Raw genomic sequence first — 18,385 nt, 5'->3', positions numbered from 1 at the left:
GGAGAGCATACACTGAAATTTGCTGATAAGTAATTTGATGTCCTGGAAAACAAGATTGGCTGAGAAAATGTCAAGTATATGGAGTCCTTGAAGAGATTTTAATAGACAAGATAAACACCTTCTTTCATTCTTGTAACAATGCTCTTAAAATTCTTCTTAAGAAACACAACACCAAATATAAATGCCTGTACCAGTAGAAAAGGCAATAAGGCAAAAAGATTTTAGGATGATTCATCTTTAGGCTTAACAGTCTAAAAGAAGAAATACGTTTGGTGACTTACCACAGAATATAAACACTGCTTTGTTAAATTTTAACTACCTTAGTCTAGAATTTATTTTTCCTGATGTTCACATCAATTGATCTCTTAAAAGGATCATAGAATTTATTTATAGTGAAACTACTTTCTGACTTCTGCAAACTAAAATAGTTTGCACTGGTAACCAGAGTTAGCTTGTAAATAAGATTTTCTCAAGGAGTCTTAACTATTTCTTTATCTAACTTATTGTTATTGTGATATAATTACCATATTTCAAGTTATAAGTTACTGTTTCCAAAATTTCATTTCTTTTTCTAACTTTTATATGGCATGATTTAGATGTTATGGGCTTCCCTGAGGGCTCAGATGGTAAAAAATCTGCCTGCAATGTGGGAGACCTGGGTTTGATCCCTGGGCTGGGAAGATCCCCTGGAGGAGGGCATGGAAACCCACTCCAGTACTCTGGCTTGGAGCATTCCATGGACAGAGGAGTCTGGCAGGCTGTAATCCACGGGGTCTTAAAGGGTCAGACACGACAGAGTGACTAAGGACACAAAGCATTTAGATATCATAGAATTTCTGGTTTTAAGTAAGAAAATAGACTATTATATTAACATTCTGAAAACAATGCTCATTTTAAAATTTAAATGCTCTTTCCTGAAAACACAGATTTACTGAAACATAATACATGATCGCACTGGTACACAGTTATTTGCTTTTCTTTTTAGGTAGTTCATACTCAGTTTTAAGCACTAACGTTTACAATTGAAATAAATACATACTCTGAATTTTGATTCTTATTCTGAAATGTTAGTATTCTTTGTTTTATAGCAATAATATATACAGTCTGATTTAATCTAAAATATTTATTTTATACCAGTGAGACAAACTAACTGTTCAGTGATTAGGAAGATAACAGAAGACATACATAGAGATAAACAAAATATATGTTTGATTTGGTTTATGTAGGCCATTTAGAAACTGTGATCCAATTAAAAAGGTAATTACCATAATAAGTAATTGAACATAATTATGATTTTAATTTTACTACAAAGGGTACCTGGGAGGTCCAGCATGCCAAGCAAGTGAATCAACAAGAAGCTACCACATGTGGATAAAAATGAGAAATATAATTTTTTCACTATTTCTTCCCGTTTCTCACATTAGATACCTCATCTTATGCCAGTATGGAGGTTAAAATTTTAAAAAAGAAGATTCATTTAAGTGAAACTTCTCATATTATAAAAACAAAATAAAGTCCTACAAATCCTATTGCTATTACATTATCAGACAGGGTATTTAAGCAAGAATAACTACTAGCATGTTTTCAAAAATTATTATTGTCACATCATGATTGATATTCTTGATACTACTTATATAGTGATATATAGTGAAAATTGCTGTTGTGTCCAGCTCTTTGCAAGCCTATGGACTGTAGCCTGCCAGGCTCCTCTGTCCATGGGATTCTCCAGGCAAGAATACTGGAGCTATTCCCTTCTCCAGGGGATCTTCCTGACCCAGGGATGAAATCCAGTTCTCCTCCCATGGCTGGCAGATTCTTTACCATCTGAGCCAGCAAGGAAGCCAAACAGGAACTCATGATTTTCTGTCATGGCAATTTCTATAACTATTTTATCTACAGAAGTAGCACATAAAGGAAAAATCCTTTCTAAACCAAATCACTTAAAGACATGTTTTTACTGTTGTCATTCTGTCAAACACATTATTTTAATATCCCCAAAGGAAAAAAAAATGTACCAAATGCGTATAAGGTATATGATTCTTATTTTCCTAAGATTTTTGAAGGCAGTCTGTTTTTGTATATAATTAATTTGCTTATATGACAATCATCCTTTAATCTCTGAAAGCCCTTAGAAAATATTCAATACTGTTCTTTGGAAACATCCCACCCTCACCTTCTCCCACAGAGTTCAAAAGTCTGTTCTGTACTTCTGTGTCTCTTTTTCTGTTTTGCATATAGGGTTGTCATTACCATCTTTCTAAATTCCATATATATGTGTTAGTATGCTGTAATGTTCTTTATCTTTCTGGCTTACTTCACTCTGTTAATGGGCTCCAGTTTCATCCATCTCATTAGAACTGGTTCAAATATTATCTATGTATATTATCTATGGTGAAACAGATCACCAGCCCAGGTGGGATGCATGAGACAAGTGCTCGGGCCTGGTGCACTGGGAAGACCCAGAGGAATCGGGTGGAGAGGGAGGTGGGAGGGGGGATCGGGATGGGGAATACGTGTAAATCTATGGCTGATTCATATCAATGTATGACAAAACCCACTGAAAAAATAAATAAATAAATAAAGGGGAAAAAAAAAAGAAGAAAATATTCAATAAAAATCTTTTATTAGAGGCTTAAAAAAAAAAAAAAAAAGGCTTACAAAAATACAGCAGCAAACACACTGGACATTCCTCTACTTGTGGGGCTCCTTCCCGATTTGTATGGGAGCTGCAGGATGTTCAATGCTTTTATTCGCCAGCCACTGGGGAATCAAACTACTTGCCTAACGATGCTCAGTGAAACTGGGATACTGTTAGATGCTGAAATTTAAGGATTTACACATCACACTTCATTTGTTTCCATGGGCTCAGCTGGTGGGACAGAAACATCATCTTATTGGATCAACTATCAAATCAGAACAATTCAGTCTGAAAATAAGCTTCATCTTCACGATTTAATCACTTCCTAAATGCCCCTCACCTCCTAATATCATCACCTTGAGGTTTAGGATTCAACGTATGAATTTGGGGGAGACACAAACTTTCAATGGTAGCAACCAAGTATTTTTGACAAGTTCATGTTTATGAGAAGAAATCTAAATAGAACTTGAATTTTAAATAAAACCCATAAGAATTAGAAACAAGTTTTTCTCCCCCTTATATGAAACACAGTCATAGCTAGAATCAAGATACCTATAAAATTCATAATGCTTGTAATAGTGTTTTCATTTCACAACAGCAACTAAATTTTTACTTAAAATGCAGCTAGAAAAAGGATGTTTAAATAATCAATGTCTCACTTTGAAGTTATTCATTACTTTATTGGTTTCAGATTTCTAGTGTAGTATCTAAATTACAAGGACTTCCCTGGTGGCTCAGACGGTAAAGTGTCTGCCTACAGTGTAGGAGACCTGGGTTCAATCCCTGGGTCGGGAAGATCTCCTGGAGAAGGAAATGGCAACCCACTCCAGTATTCTTGCCTGGAAAATCCCATGGTAGGAGGAGCCTGGCAGGCTACAGTCCATGGGGTCGCAAAGAGTCAGACATGACTGAGAGACTTCACTTTCACTTCATCTAAATTACAACACTCATAACCTAAAAATAGAGTAATTATTTCATCTCAATAATATAGGTAACAATTTATCTGCTGCTTTATTTGAATTTTTGTTGCCTAACAGTTTTTTTTTTTTTTTTAATTTCATATAAACATCTTGCCTTATTCTACCCCATCAGTTTTTTATCCTAAAACAGATTAGGCAGTACAATGAATTTGAAAAATGTGCCTAATTCCACAATTGAACCAACAATTTGTTTTAAAACTGGGAGGCAGCATTGTATAGTAGCAAGACTGGGGCTTTCAAGTCAGATTGAGCAAGGTTCAAATTCTACCTGTGCAATTTAGGAGTCTTTGGTGCTTAAGCAGCTTACTTGGTCTCCTTGAACTTCATTTGTTGCTTGCAAAATAAATCTTAAAAGAATCCACTTGGAAGAGTTGTTTGTGAGGATTAGAGAAAATGTCTCTAAATACCGAATCTGATGTTTGGTACCCAGCTGGTGCTTCTTAACAAGCATAACTTCAAAATGCTGTGGAGAAAGGAATGCTGTTCATGTGCTTCTTAAAGCAATACCCAAATCCAAGGCTCAATGTACATATGTGTTTTTCAATAGTACATATAAGGCCATTGAATTGATCAATTTGGCTGAACTCATTCACTGAGAATTTTAACTGAATTGATCATTGGTTTTAACACTTTACAGACTAGATTTCTGAGCCCTCATTGTTCAATATACATCAATTCTGGCTCTGAATCAACACAGCCTTTATTCTGCTCTCCCCAACATTTTTCTGACCATTTATCTGTGGGAATTTAACAAGCTACAGAATTGAATCTGAACTCATTATATTTCTGAACTGTGTGTGTGAACTGATAGAAGAGATAATGAAGAGGAGCTCTGGTTGACAAAAAGAAAAAAAAGGCATAAAGAGGAAAGTTTGGGATAATAAGAATTTCACGCATTAAATGAATATTATATTCTTTCATGGATTCTCTCACCACTTTCATTATCACAATTGCTTACCATGTTGCTCAGAGAGTTTCTTAGTTTCAAAGTACCATAATGATAAAACAACTGGTACAAATTTCTGATTTTTTGAGATTTACTAAAATAGGATCATTTAAATTTGCATAATTATTTATGTAAATGATCATGTTCTTATTTTATCTATTATATATTAACATAATATAATTAATATAATAATAAATGATATTACATATTAAAACTATTCTAAATTCTTATCATTTATTTCACTAAATTCAACACTAACACTATTTTTATCATACAAAACTTTTTCTTTTTTTTACAAACAGGCTGTAACATTTTTTTCTAAAATTCTTCTAGAAAGCTACATAACATTAGATAAGCATTTAAAAAAAACCTTAATTTTCACATTTATTAGCATAATTCTTATTACTCTTGGTTTTGAATATTAAAGCCTAAATATTTTGCTAATTTTAAAATCATTCTCAGAAATCACAGCTAAGTTAAACAATCACTTAGAATCAGTTATACCTGTTCAAATCTAAAATCAGACAAATTTAGAAAGAGGTAATGACAATTCATGACTTAAGAGAAAGGAGTGGGGCTTGCTAGATTATCTAAATGACTTAACAATCCTCTTTTCCAGAGCAATATACTCCTCTACAGAATTTATGAATATTTTACTTGTTTGCAATCTCAATATCTACCCAAATCAGCTCCTAAATCCTAATACTTTATTTCTGTTAAAGATTTTCTTTCTGTGATGTGGAACTATTTTATATAAAGTATATATGTCCTCTTTAATGCTCTCTCTCTTCTGGAATGGTGATATTGTATTTTATTTTTGCTATGAAGATGACAAATCCTGGGCCAACAGTGACACACACTGATTCTTAGAAGAGAGCTCTATCACATTCTGTATTTCTTATGAGCTCAGTGAACACTTTTAAATAAACAAGGTTCAGTTGGTCCCATGGGACTTAACTCAAAGGAAAAGAAACAGAAAGAGAAATAAGCAAGCTTATCCTCCTTCAGATGTTATATATAATGCTCACTGTTCTTATAGGTTTTTTATTTTAAAAGTCAATTTAAAAACTTTAGCCAGTCTTTAAAACGGTTTCGAAGGTAAGTATGGTACAACTCCTGTCTACCCTTACCATCTGGGGTTTATAGTCAATGCAGATTCTGCCAGCTAGATGCTGACGTATACACCTGGGTCTGCCCACTTCTAACTCTTAGGATTATTTTCATAATTTGAATGTGAGAAATTTCCCCAAAGTCAGATATTAAAAATAATGAATGTAACATCTTTTTTTACTGTTTTCTAACTGTCATCTATCATTTTTTTTTCTTACGATTATTGGAAAGCCTATGTATAATTAGATTCTGATTCTTACTGCAATAAATATTTAAAAGCTGTTGGGATATACTTTTCTTCCTGAAACTGAGACTTCTTTCCAGACTGATCAAATTTGTCCTTTTGATTTCTACTCGTGTTTTAAATCTGTATATAGCACAGTTCTTGGCTTGTTTATTTATTTCTCTTTCTTATTGGAATCAAGAGGTGCAAAGTAAAATAGATCTACAGTCTTTCATATTGTCTATTCTCCAAGCACTTGAGAAAAAGGTAGTTAGTAGAGAAACAGATTGATACTCCCAGCTAGGTAATGATGGAGTCTTTGTTCCTCTTCACAAGCATCAATTTGAGGATCCAGACTCCATTTCTAAATCTTCAACAGTGATCAGGATTGATACTCACAAATTAATTCCAAGCCATAATTTTGTTTAAATCTTATCAATAGCCTGTTAAGTAAAATCTGAATTCCCCAAACAACATTCCATGTGACGTATACAACAGAATTTGAAAACCATCAACTGAGGGAACCTGCAGACCAGGATCTGAGGCTCCAGAGTTCTCACTGTTCTCACTATTGTCAAATCCAACTGTAAATCATCTCATTTCTTTCTGTTCAATATGACTGTACTGAAAAGCTTTCTTCAGTCCAAAATCAGTGTTAAATCTCACTATCTGTGTTTGGCAGTCAGTCTGTAACTCTGGCACTTGGCTACAATGAGTCTGTAAGATGTGGGATTGCTAGGAGTGCTTTCCAACTACAGTGCACAAAATATTTTTTTCCTCTTGAAAACTCAGTGGTTTGCTTCTTAATTTGGAAAAAAATAAAGAACATTTTACAAAGAATTTCATGGAGCTATTATAAAAGTTCCTTAGCTAATAAAATACTGTGAATATGCCCATGCTCTGAGCTTAATTTTTTAATTTCCAAATTAATTTCAACATGTGTTAGTCACTCAGTCATATCCGATTATTTGTGACCCCATGGACTTCAGCCCTCTAGGCTCCTCTGTCCATGGGATTCTCCAGGCAAGAATACTGGAGCGGGTTGCTATTCCTTTCTCCACGGGACCTTACCAACCCAGAGATCAAACCTTAGTCTCCTGCATTGCAGGCAGATTCTTTACAGTCTGAGTAACCAGGGAATACTTCGGTGCAAATTGATTTAATTCAACAATTGTTTGTTGATGACTTAATCTGTTACATTATTCCCTTAAAAAACCAAGCGGAAAGTAAAATTAAAATTAATAAAGCCAAATTCTAATAATAGTCTAATAATATCAAATTCAGATTCTAATAAAATCAGAGCTACACGCTGCACTTTAAGCCCCACTCAGGGACTTCCCTAGTGGTCCAATGGTTAAGATGCTGCGCTTCGAACGCAGGGGGCACAGGTTCAATTCCTGGTCAGGGAACTAAGATCACAAGTGCCATGTGGCACAGTCTAAAAAACACAAAAACAAAAAAATAAACTCCACTCAGAACCTGGAGATGGGATCCTGAAGTAATGGGCAGTAGCCAACATAAGGTGAAAATTCTGACCAGAATCAGGTCTCCCAAATTTCTCCAAAGCACCCAGTTGAGAAAGGAAAATAAAATTTCACCATGTCCCTTCCTTTCCCAGTCTGACTCATTGGTTTTTGATTTTCTCTCCTATGGATGGCTTCTCCAGTGGCAAAAGTGGTAAAGAATCTGCCTGGAGTGCAGGAGACTTGGGTTCAATCCTCGGGTCAGGAAGATCCCCTGGAGAAGGAAATGGCAATCCTCTCTGGTATTCTTGCTGGAAGAATTCCATGGACAGAGGAGCCTGGAGGGCTACAGTCTATGAGGTCTCGAACAGTCAGACATCACTGAGCTCACACCCTCCTAGGGATAGGTATTGTCTTCTAATTTGTTTCATTTTGTGTCTGAAAATTTCTGCCTGCCTGCAACATGTATGTTCCTGCTTTTGGCTATCTTTGGGAGTGACTCTGGATTTGGGGAGAGGCTTCCCGGGTGGCTCAGTGTTCAAGAATCCATCTGCCAATGCAGAAGACCTCAGAGACACAGATTGATCCCTCAGTCTGAAGGAGGACATGGCAAATCCCTCCAGGATTCTTACCTGAAAAATCCCATAGACAGAGGAGTCTGGTGGGCTATAGTCCATGGGGTTGTAACATGACTGAGCAATTGAGAATACATGCACGCATTGGATTTGGGGAAGGTAGTAACTTTTGCACCTCTTGGAGGATCCTCCTCTTTTAGTCCATGGATTTAATACTATCAGAAATATTTACTCTTTGTCCAGGCTGAAAGGTGACAAGATATTTGAAAGGAAAAGACCCTGATGCTGGGAAAGATTGAGGGCAGGAGGAGAAGGGGATGATAGAGGATGAGATGGTTGGATGGCATCACTGACTCAGGTGGCATGAGTTTGAGCAAACTCCAGGAGATGGCGAAGGACAGGGAAGCCTGGTGTGCTGCAGTCCACGGGGTCGCAAAGAGTCAGACACAACTGAGTGACTGAATGATGATGAATAACTCTATAATCAGAAATTTGGCCAAATTAGAAGCTAATATTTAGGGTCTGACAGAAATTTTCTTTTAGGCCTTTTTCTTCATTCTAAATGTACCCAGAGGGAAAGGTGGATGGGTTGTGTCAGTCCTTAACCATCTAGGCTACAACTCAGTTCTTAGAGGAATTAAAAGCAAATGTCTCTATCTTACAAATATTTGCAGAACCAGAAATGCAGTTCTAGAGGCAAGTCAAAGTTCACCTAATCCTACCAATCCTAAAACCTCCCCTATTTATCTTAAAAGGCCTGTTACTTACATTCCTTCTTTATGCCTTTGAGATGTGGATATTCTACAAACTTCATGGAGATAATTCTTATCAAAAGGGGAATAAAAGGTGAAAGGGTCATTTGGAATTGAGGCAAATAAAAAATCATGTGTCTTCACAAATATTTATATATTAAAAAAAAAGCTTTAGCCATCAAAGCAGATAACTTATTCCAACTGTCCTTTTGTAACTAGTGAGCTTTGTATCATTGTACCTGTTTTAAGGTAGAAATTTTTAAATGAAACTATAAAGTCTCTGTGTCTGTGTGCATATGTGTATCTATTTCTGTGTTAAATATGTGGTATTTTTTTTAACCTCTGGATGACATTACTTAAATTAATTTGTAAAAGAGCTTCATTTAATTGGCTTAAAGAAAATCAAGCACTTATAAGAATTAAGCAGTCATAAAATTCTCAGAAATATAATAGAGATTTAACCCAAATACTTTTCAGGTTCATATGCTTTAGGAAAATACTCAGAATTAAAGCTAGTTTGTAAAAAAAAAAAAAAAAAAGCTAGTTTGTGTTGATTTTATTAGAATAGGCATATCTTTAGAGTTCTTAACAATGAATATAATGCAGACATGTAACTTTTATTTCATCTGGGTTTATTAATTTTATTAATCAAATGAGTTCATGTTATCTCTACTAAATTTGTCAGCAAGAAAAAGTAGCTTGGGATGATGGCTGACTTTGCTTAATGTCTCATGAACTTTTTGTGGATAATCTAAATATAATCATTAAGTAAATGGAAGAGATGTAAGTAGGACAAAAGGTTTTTAGGTGAACTTTTCAAATAGTTTTCCCAAATCTTTTGGTAACCCGGAACATCAAAGTTTTACTAAGTTCAGTTAAGTGATGAGTTAGACTAAACAATTAAATATCCAAATCATTTCCAAATAAGATAAAACATTGAAACACTAATTGCTAAACACAAGTTTGTCCACTTTTGCTTTTCTTTTATGGAACTGAAAGTACTTGTGCCAATTAGTAAACATCTTTATGCCATGTTGAGAAATTTTCTATGAGAAAGCACATGTCTGGAAATTATAAAAAGTATTTACAGACTTTCCCAGTCACAGAATGCTAATACTGAAGATGGTTTATAATTGTTTAATCTTTTAAAAAGTATTCCCTTTTAAAAAGTATAATTGTTTAATCTTTTAAAAAGTATTTACAGAATTTTACTAATTTTACTAATTTTACTAATTCTATACAGAATTAGTATAGTTTCGTCCTTAAATGTTTGATTGAACTTATTAGTCATCCTATCTGGGTCTGGTGCTATTAATTATTAAGTTAATCTTTAATAAATACAGGCCTATTCATATTATTCATTTCTTCTTATGAGTTTAAAAATTGGGTTAGGAAGATCCCAAGGAGAAGGGAATGGTAATCCAGTCCAATGTTCTTGCCCGGAGAATCCCATGAACAGAGGAGTCTGGCAGGCTACAATCCATGGAGTCTCAGAGTCAGACACAACTGAGCTACTTACATACACACATATATCTTTCAAGGAATTGGTCCATTTCATCTAGATTATCCAATTTGTGGGCATAGATTAATTCACAGAAACCCTTTATTATTCTTTCAATAGCCATGAGATCTGTAATGATGTCCCTTCTTTCATTTCTAATATTAATAATTTGTGTCTACTCCCTATTTTCTCTTAGCCTGGCTAGAGTCTTATTTTATTTTTATCATGGTGAGATGATAAAAACAACATTGAGGATGAAAATGGCATTTTCTTGACCACAATTTAAGTCACTTTGAAAAGGCAATAATCATATTAAAGCTAAAACAAACATTAATCAATTTATTTTTATTCTAAATTTGCTTATATTTTGTGTAAGTCAAAATATAATTTGGGGTACACCTACACAAGAAGAATATGTCCAAGCAAATCTTATTGCAAATCGACATGAGTTGAATGCAGTTCAAGTCTATTTGCTATGATTTTGGTTAACTCATGAGTGGCAGACTTAATATCTTATAAATCTCTACTACCAGCACAATGCCTAGCATACTGAATCTGAAGACCCAAACTTTTTTTTTATAGATACACATCCTCTTCTAGAGAATTACAGTGAAATTACTTTGTTGGAAGCATTTCAAACTTTTTGATAATACTGTGTATCCTTTCATAATACTTTAAACAGCAACATTGTTTAGATGGTATACCACAAGGGGACTAGGACCAGGGCAGACATAATAGCATCAGTAATTTTTATTGATTGTTCATCATGCTAATAAGGTAGTGATGAGAAAACTCATCATGAAAAACTCCAACTAACTTAAATAATCACTTGCCACACAGCCACATCATTCCCTCCTTTTCCTGGCCTCCTTCCACACCTACATCCTCCCATTATTATTGTTGGTAGCAGAAGATAAAAGAGTGCCTTCTCTGGAGCAAGACCTGCTAGTTAAACTCCTTGCTCTATTATTTACCGGCTGTATGACATTTGGTAAACTGCCCAACCTCTCTGATGTCAGCATTAAATGAATTAATATACATAAAGTGCTTAGAAAAATACCTGATATAGAATACACTCAATAAAATTAGCTATTATTCCTAATTTTAATAACAAATGTGCCTCATGCACTTTCCATTAATTTATTCAACTATTCAATAATTATGTGTTCCGAGCACTGTTCTTGGTGTTGGAATTATAGTAGTGAACAAAACAGACCAGATTCCTGACCTCATGCAGGAGGAGACAAAGGGAGCAAGTAGTGAAATAAAAAGTAAGTAATGAAACCTCGGGGCTTCCTGGTGGCTCAGCAGTATAGAATCTGCCTGCAATGCAGGAGACACAGGAGACGGGTTCAATCCCTGGGTCGGGAAGGTTCCCTACAGGAGGGCATGGCAACCCACTCCAGTATTCTTGCCAGGAAAATCCCATGCACAGAGGAGCCTGGTGGGCTACAGTCCATGGGGTGCAAAGAGTTGGACATGACTGCAGGGATTGAGCACAATGAAACTTTTGAGAAAAAAAGTCAGGTAAGGAGAGAGAAGGATGAAGTTAGGATAAGAAAAGGCTTCAGTGATGAAGTGACATTTGAAATGAAGAAGGAAGCCAGGCAAAGGTCAATGATCCGGGGAAATCGGAAGTGTCAAAGAAGAGCAATATGGGAAAGCACTTACTTGACCTGTTAGAGAAAGAACCAGAAGGCCAGCATGATCGCTGGTCCAGAGCAAGTGGAGAGGGACTTCCCTGGTGGTCCAGTGGTTAAGAATTCGCCTTCCAATGCAGGGGGTGTGGTTCAATCCCTGGTCAGGGAACTAAGATCCCACATGCTGTGGGGCAACTAAGCCAGCGTGCTGCAACTTGAGAAGACTGCACGGCACAACTACTTAGTCCATGCACTGCAACTAGAGAAGCTCGTGTGCCAAAATGAAGACCCAGCAGAGACAAATTAAAAAAAAAAAAAGAGCAAGTGGAGAATGATGCAAACAATTTGAGAGAAGAAGCCAGAAAGCACTGGCACCCTCTGGACAGTTAAGAAGGACTCAGTGCTTCCGGTAAATGTAGGAAGAAGGACCTGGATGAAATACGTTATCACCCAGCTGCCTTTGCGCAACAATGAAGGGAAGAGGCAGATGGAGAAAAGGTGTGTGTGCGCTCAGTCACTCAGTCAGGGTAGCTGTGGAGAAAGGAATGTTTTACTCTTTCCTGCCTGCTTCTGTGAAAGCTAAAGAACTCTGAGTAGAGAGTCAAACAATTATCTCATAAATTCCTTCTAGGAAAAGTAATAACATGAGGTGATTGGCTCTAAAAGACAATCTTCCCTCTCCCCCCAAATAGATACTTTCCTAAAATTTCAAAGTAAGTGGGCACACTCACTCTGCACACTGCCTGTGTACACAATTTAGAGTTGTCTCTCTTATTTCCATCTGTATTTTACATCAAAATTGATCTACTAAGGCATACCATAAATATCTCTATATTAACTCACTTGAACCAGTGGACTATTCATTACACAAATGCGAATTTCATCCTGACAATGACTTTTCTCCCAACCTTATGACATCACTAAATTGAGCCCACGTTTTCTTGGCTGAATCTCTGGCAGCAGAGAATTAACTTTTACAACACAGGCTGTTCCCTGAGTGTCATTTTATTGGATGATGTTTTTATAAATCCTTAGGTATTCTATTGTAAAAACATGTGGGATAGTCTAAGATCTATATCAGAAATTCTCTAATTCTAAAATGGCATGATTTAAAATGTGAATTGGACCCCATCATATCATACTTTTATGATTAGTGGGCATTGTGAATCATCTTGAAATATGACTTCCCCAGGCTGTAGCCACTCTGCCACCAGCATGTCCCCTCGTGGATGTAGCAGGACATGCCATCCTGTGGATTCTCTGGTGCTTTCTCAGAAGTGGACCAGGGCACTCTAACTCATTCAAGCCACAAGAAGGAAGGGGCATCTGATTAATAGTGTTATAAATGAATGGCAGATGATTAACAAATAATAAATGTGATGCCTTATTTCAGTTGAGTAAAAAGCCTAAACAGTCTGGGTACTCATTTAAAACTACAAGTACCTGCTCTGGGCAATGTAATCATAAGGCTACTGAAACCAAAGTACGTTCATTTATACAAAGTAGTCCTAATTCTCTGATTTCAGAAGCTTACACCAGGGATCCCTTAACACTGAGGCATTGATACCAAGATGACATAGAATAAGAACTCTGCTCCTCACATTCAGACAATACTGAATGGTAACTGGAGGAGAGATTCAGAGTACCTTTGTCACAGCAAGAAGATAAGTAAATTTTAAGGAAAACTTTAAGTGGCTTTTTTGTTTTTGTTTTTTTTTATAATGGTAAAACCTCTTAACTTACTGAGATCCAATGAAAGGGATTTTGATTCTGTTGTTTTGGGAAAAAATGAATATGGATGGGAGGGGAGACATGAGGTGGAAAGGGAAAGATGGGGTCAGTCAACACGCCATGCCTGCTCATGAGGAGCAAAACTGCAAGGAACAGGTGAATAAAATCAACAAACTGTATAAAGACAATTGAAATATGAAATCCCCAGGCCATCCAGCAAGAAGCAAACCACTTTCAGACTTCATAACCAATTTAAACAAACAAACAAACAAAATTCTGACTTTAATCTTGGTGCCAACCATCTCTCCTTTGTTAAACAAACAGGCAATTCAGTGGGAATGATGCCTCAGATTTGGAACATATTCCCTGTAGACTGTTGGAGCTCTGAACTGAATTCAAAATGAATCCATACATACAATATCAATCAATACAATCAATATGTTGCTGCCTTTCCCTCTAGAAGGGGCTTCCCTGGTGGCTCAGGTGGTAAAGAATCCACCAGTAAAGTGGGAAACCCAGGTTCAATCTCTGGATGGGGAAGAGCCCCTGGAGAAGGGAATAGCTACCCACTCCAGTATTCCTGCCTGGGAAATTCCATGGACAGAGGAGCCTGGCAGGCTATAGCCCATGTGTCCAACAAAGAGTTAGACACAACTGAGAGAGGAACACTTTGCCTCTAAAAGAGGAGAGAAAGTCAATATGTAACAATTAGTGAGAAACTGAACAGGGGAAGATTTAAAAAATGAAACAGAAGGCCAAAAGATGTACAACATTCGCAGGTACCAGTATCTGGGGATGTCTATGTGTTTTACATAAAGTGGCCTAGGCAGTTGGCCCTCCAAAAGTATTGATAGGTTTCATATCCCAGGATACCGAGGGACAATTTTTGTTTGTTTTTTTAGTCACTAAGTCATGTCCAACTCTTTGTGACCCCATGTACTGTAACCTGCCAGGTTCCTCTGACCATGGGATTTCCCAGGCAAAAATACTGGAGTGGGTTGCCATTTCCTAACCGCTTTCAGTTTAGAAGCAACAAGAAAACTTTAGAAGGAAGGAAGGAAATATGAGCTGTGTGTGGAGAAGAAAGTGTGTTTGAATGTGTCAGTAGGTTGTAGGGAAGGAACGAGTTCTTCCATGCACCTGATGTCGGCTCACTTTGGAAGAGAGAACGTGGGTAAGATGGGAGTTAATCACAGAATCTTAATGGGGAAAAGAGACAAGCCTGGTTTGGTTGGGGCTTAGGAAATAAGAGAAATAAAAATATGTAAAAACAAACATATATGCATGTCCTCAGGCTGTTTCTCTCATACCCACCTTCTACCCTTATCAGCAAAAGTCAGAAGATGATACCACTTTTCAGGGCTACTAACTCCTAACCTTTTTGCCAAGCTGATTTATTACTAAAAGAACCTAGAGTCACACTACATGAATTCTGACATTGTAAAAGAAGAAAACTACTTAAAATGGAAATGGGATCTAGGAAAGCAAAGGGACCGGGCTGAAAGACAGTCTGGGCATTCAAAGCAAAAGGAAATTGTCCCCACGGTAGCTGTTGATGGCAACTCAAGTGTTTGTTGGATCCAAGACTGGAACCTGTCATTAGGCTTACCAGTGACACAACATTAGAGGAAAGGAAATCATAGAGGGCTTTTAATCTCAAGTTAGAAAATGGAAGGTGGGCAGCAGCACTGAGTATCAGAATGACACAGAGCCATGTGCTATAGCTGGAAGAATATCGAATTTTGATTCAGAAGTCTTGGGTTTATGTACACCAAAGACATTTCTTGGCTGTGTGTAGAAGTTATTTAAACTTTCTGGGTCAAGTTTCAACCATCTGTGCAGTTGGTGTAAAAATTAGGAGGACTGGTTTTAAAATGAATTAATATTTGCTAGAGTACTTAATATAATTTTAAGCTCTCTACGAATCAAATATCTTATTAATTTTATTTTGTTGGGATGGTCATGCTATCATTCTGTCTGCACTGAATCTCTTTCTCTTGATAAAGGCTTCTCCTCAACTTTTCATGATTCTGGTGGAATTTCCAATCAAGGGGTGTCTCTTCCCCTAACATAGGAGTGAGCTTATGACCAAAGGTAAAGCAGATATCTCATCATCCCTACTCTGTGCCTGATCTCTGGTAGCAAATAATCGGGGGTATGCTAGCAGAGTCTTTCTAAACATTATCATATGAACTCTGGGTGAGAAAAAGGCCCTAGCTTTAAGGATATTTATAATCCTGGAGCACCCAGGTGCCAGGGCCATCCTTACCCACATGGAGTGGCCCAACAGAAAGTTGAATCTGGAGGTAAAAATAGAGATGTTGATGGAGAGAAAGAAAGTTGAGTCTAGAGATAGTGATGGAGAGACAGAGTGGACAAAAAGGGAGACAGAAAGAGAGGAAGAAAGATTCCGGTTGATACTCCCCCAATCTTTCATTCACTCAAGTATTCAGTGGCTATTTCACGTGGGTCATGAGTTATTTAACATACTGAGGATATATCCGTGATTCAAGACAGCCTTGGTTCCAGCTCCCATACAGTTAATATTTTAATGAGAGTGAAGGAATGATAAACAATTTACATAAGAAATTCAAGTCAAGCAGATTATGATAGACAGTAAGCCAAGCATGCCTGGAGAGATGAAGAGTTATGAGGTGTGAGGTCATTTCTGATACATGTACAATGTGGCCTACTGACCCCAATGCTGATGACAGTCACAAAGCCTTTTCTGGAAAGACATGACAAATCTTTCACTTCTCTCATACTGCTGCTAAAAGAGAATGCAAGTGAAGTGAAAGTCAGTCAATCATGTCTGACTCTCTGTGACCCCATGAACTATACAGTCCATGGAATTCTCCAGGCCAGAATACTGGAGTGAGTAGCATTCCCCTACTCCAGAGGATCTTTCCAACCCAGGGATTGAACCCAGGTCTCCCACATTGCAGGTGGATTCTTTACCAGCTAAGCCACAAGGGAAGCCCAAAAGAGAATGCAAAGTTTTACTCTATGAACTACTAGTTCTGTTGCTGAGAGAGAGATTTTGACTACATATGTCTAATAGGCAACCTAAATTTAACATGCAAATATCTCTGATTCCTCATCAAGCTTCTCCCTATCTTTTTTATTTCACCAAATAGTACATTTTAGAACTTCCCTGGTGGTCCAGTGCTTAAGAATCTGCCTTGTAATGGCCGGGGGTTGGGGAGGGACACAGGTTTGATCACTGGTTGGGGAACTAAGATCCCACATGCCATGGGGCAATTCAGCCTGAGAGCTGCAACTACTGAGCTCAGATCCCACAACTAGAGAGAAGCCCACACACCACAACAAAAGATCCCACATGATGCAGCTAAGATCCCAGGGGCTGCAACTCAGACCCAATGCAGCCAAAGATAAAAGAAATAAAACTTTTACAAAATCACAATGCAATAATACTTTATTCTCAATAGGATGACTAATATTTAAACGCAAAACAATGAAAAGAAAGAGTAACAAAGGTTGATGAGGATGTTGAAAATTTGGAACTCATACATTACTGGTGGGATTGTGAAATGGTACAACCACTTCAGAAATCAGTTTGGTAGTTCCTTAAAAGTAAATACAAAATTAATATATGACCCAATAAATGTATTCTTAGATATATACTCAAGAGAAATGACAGAACATGTTCACACTAAAACTTGCACTGAAATATTCCTAGCAGCATAGTTCTTAACAGTCTAAAAAGCAGAAACAACCCAAATGCCCATCAAATGATAAAAGAACATGAATGAAGTGCTTCAGCTGGTTCAGGCATCCTTTTCAGGGATATAGTGGGTAAAGGAGGCATAGTAGATCAACAGCACCAACAAATACTTTATTTGTTCCTGGATTTTCTAATTTGTCCCTAGTTACATCTTATTGTACGTGCTGCCCATTAGTGTGGGGAAGCCGGTCCATGGGCATCACTGAGCACCCCACTGGAAACTTAGGACTCTTCTCCCACCCTGAAATTGACAATGTTGACTTTCTCAGACAATATGCTATTTCCATTCCCTAATGCTAAGATGCTTATTCTCTGGGTGTGTCTGTGTGCGCTCAGTCATGTCTGACTCATTGCAACCCCATAGACTGTAGCCTGTCAGGTATCTCTGTCCATGGGATTTCCCAGGCAAGAATACTCGAGTTTCCATTTCCTACTCCAGAGGACCTTCCCGACGCAGGGATCAAACCTGTCTCTTGCATCTCCTGATTTGGCAGGCGGATTCTTTACTACTGTGCCACCTGGAAAGTCCATTCTGTGGGTAGATTTCCCCAAAAGGACTCTTCTATAAGTCACAGATAATATGTAAGACCCAGAAAGTCCATAAGGAAAAAGAGGTTACTCTGAGTGAAGATCACAGTAGTCCTGACAAACTCTATGGAGATGCCAAAAAAATAATCTTAGGCATTCTGGTATGAACTGGAAAATCAGCCTGCTAGTACTGACAGTGGGATTTGCAAACAGTTTTTTGGCTCTCATTCAAGGCTGCTGCTACTTAGCAAAGATGACTAAAAGACCATCTTTCCCTGCCTCTCTCATGCTATCCATTTCCTTCTAGTGTTTCTTACATCACAGTCTTAGAAAGGGTTTATGGGAGGGATGGATAGATAGAGAATATAAGCATGTAGACTGGTACTTTCACAGAGAGAGGAAATATGAGGAAAACAATGAGAAAAAGTCTCTGCAATTAAAACACTTTTATGCATTTTGTTCAAAATCAACCAAAAATTACCCATAATTTTCTATTCCCTAAACCCTCATAATGTTTCCCTAGATCTTGACCTTGATGCTCCTTTTGTTTTTC

At 37.2% G+C, this 18,385-nt stretch overlaps 1 protein-coding gene and 1 non-coding gene across 6 annotated transcripts in view; one reads left to right on the top strand and one right to left on the bottom strand.

Moving 5' to 3' along the window:
- C21H8orf34 (chromosome 21 C8orf34 homolog) overlaps positions 1-18,385 on the bottom strand; it is a 340,111-nt gene that overhangs the window by 106,026 nt on the left and 215,700 nt on the right. The window lies entirely within an intron of this gene.
- Positions 7,234-7,306, top strand: TRNAR-UCG. Its single transcript has one exon. It is a non-coding gene; the product is annotated as a tRNA-Arg (tRNA).

Source organism: Cervus elaphus, chromosome 21 (assembly GCF_910594005.1).
Source record: "Cervus elaphus chromosome 21, mCerEla1.1, whole genome shotgun sequence".
Taxonomy (NCBI): Eukaryota; Metazoa; Chordata; class Mammalia; order Artiodactyla; family Cervidae; genus Cervus; species Cervus elaphus.
This window is presented reverse-complemented; position numbering and strand designations above follow the sequence as displayed.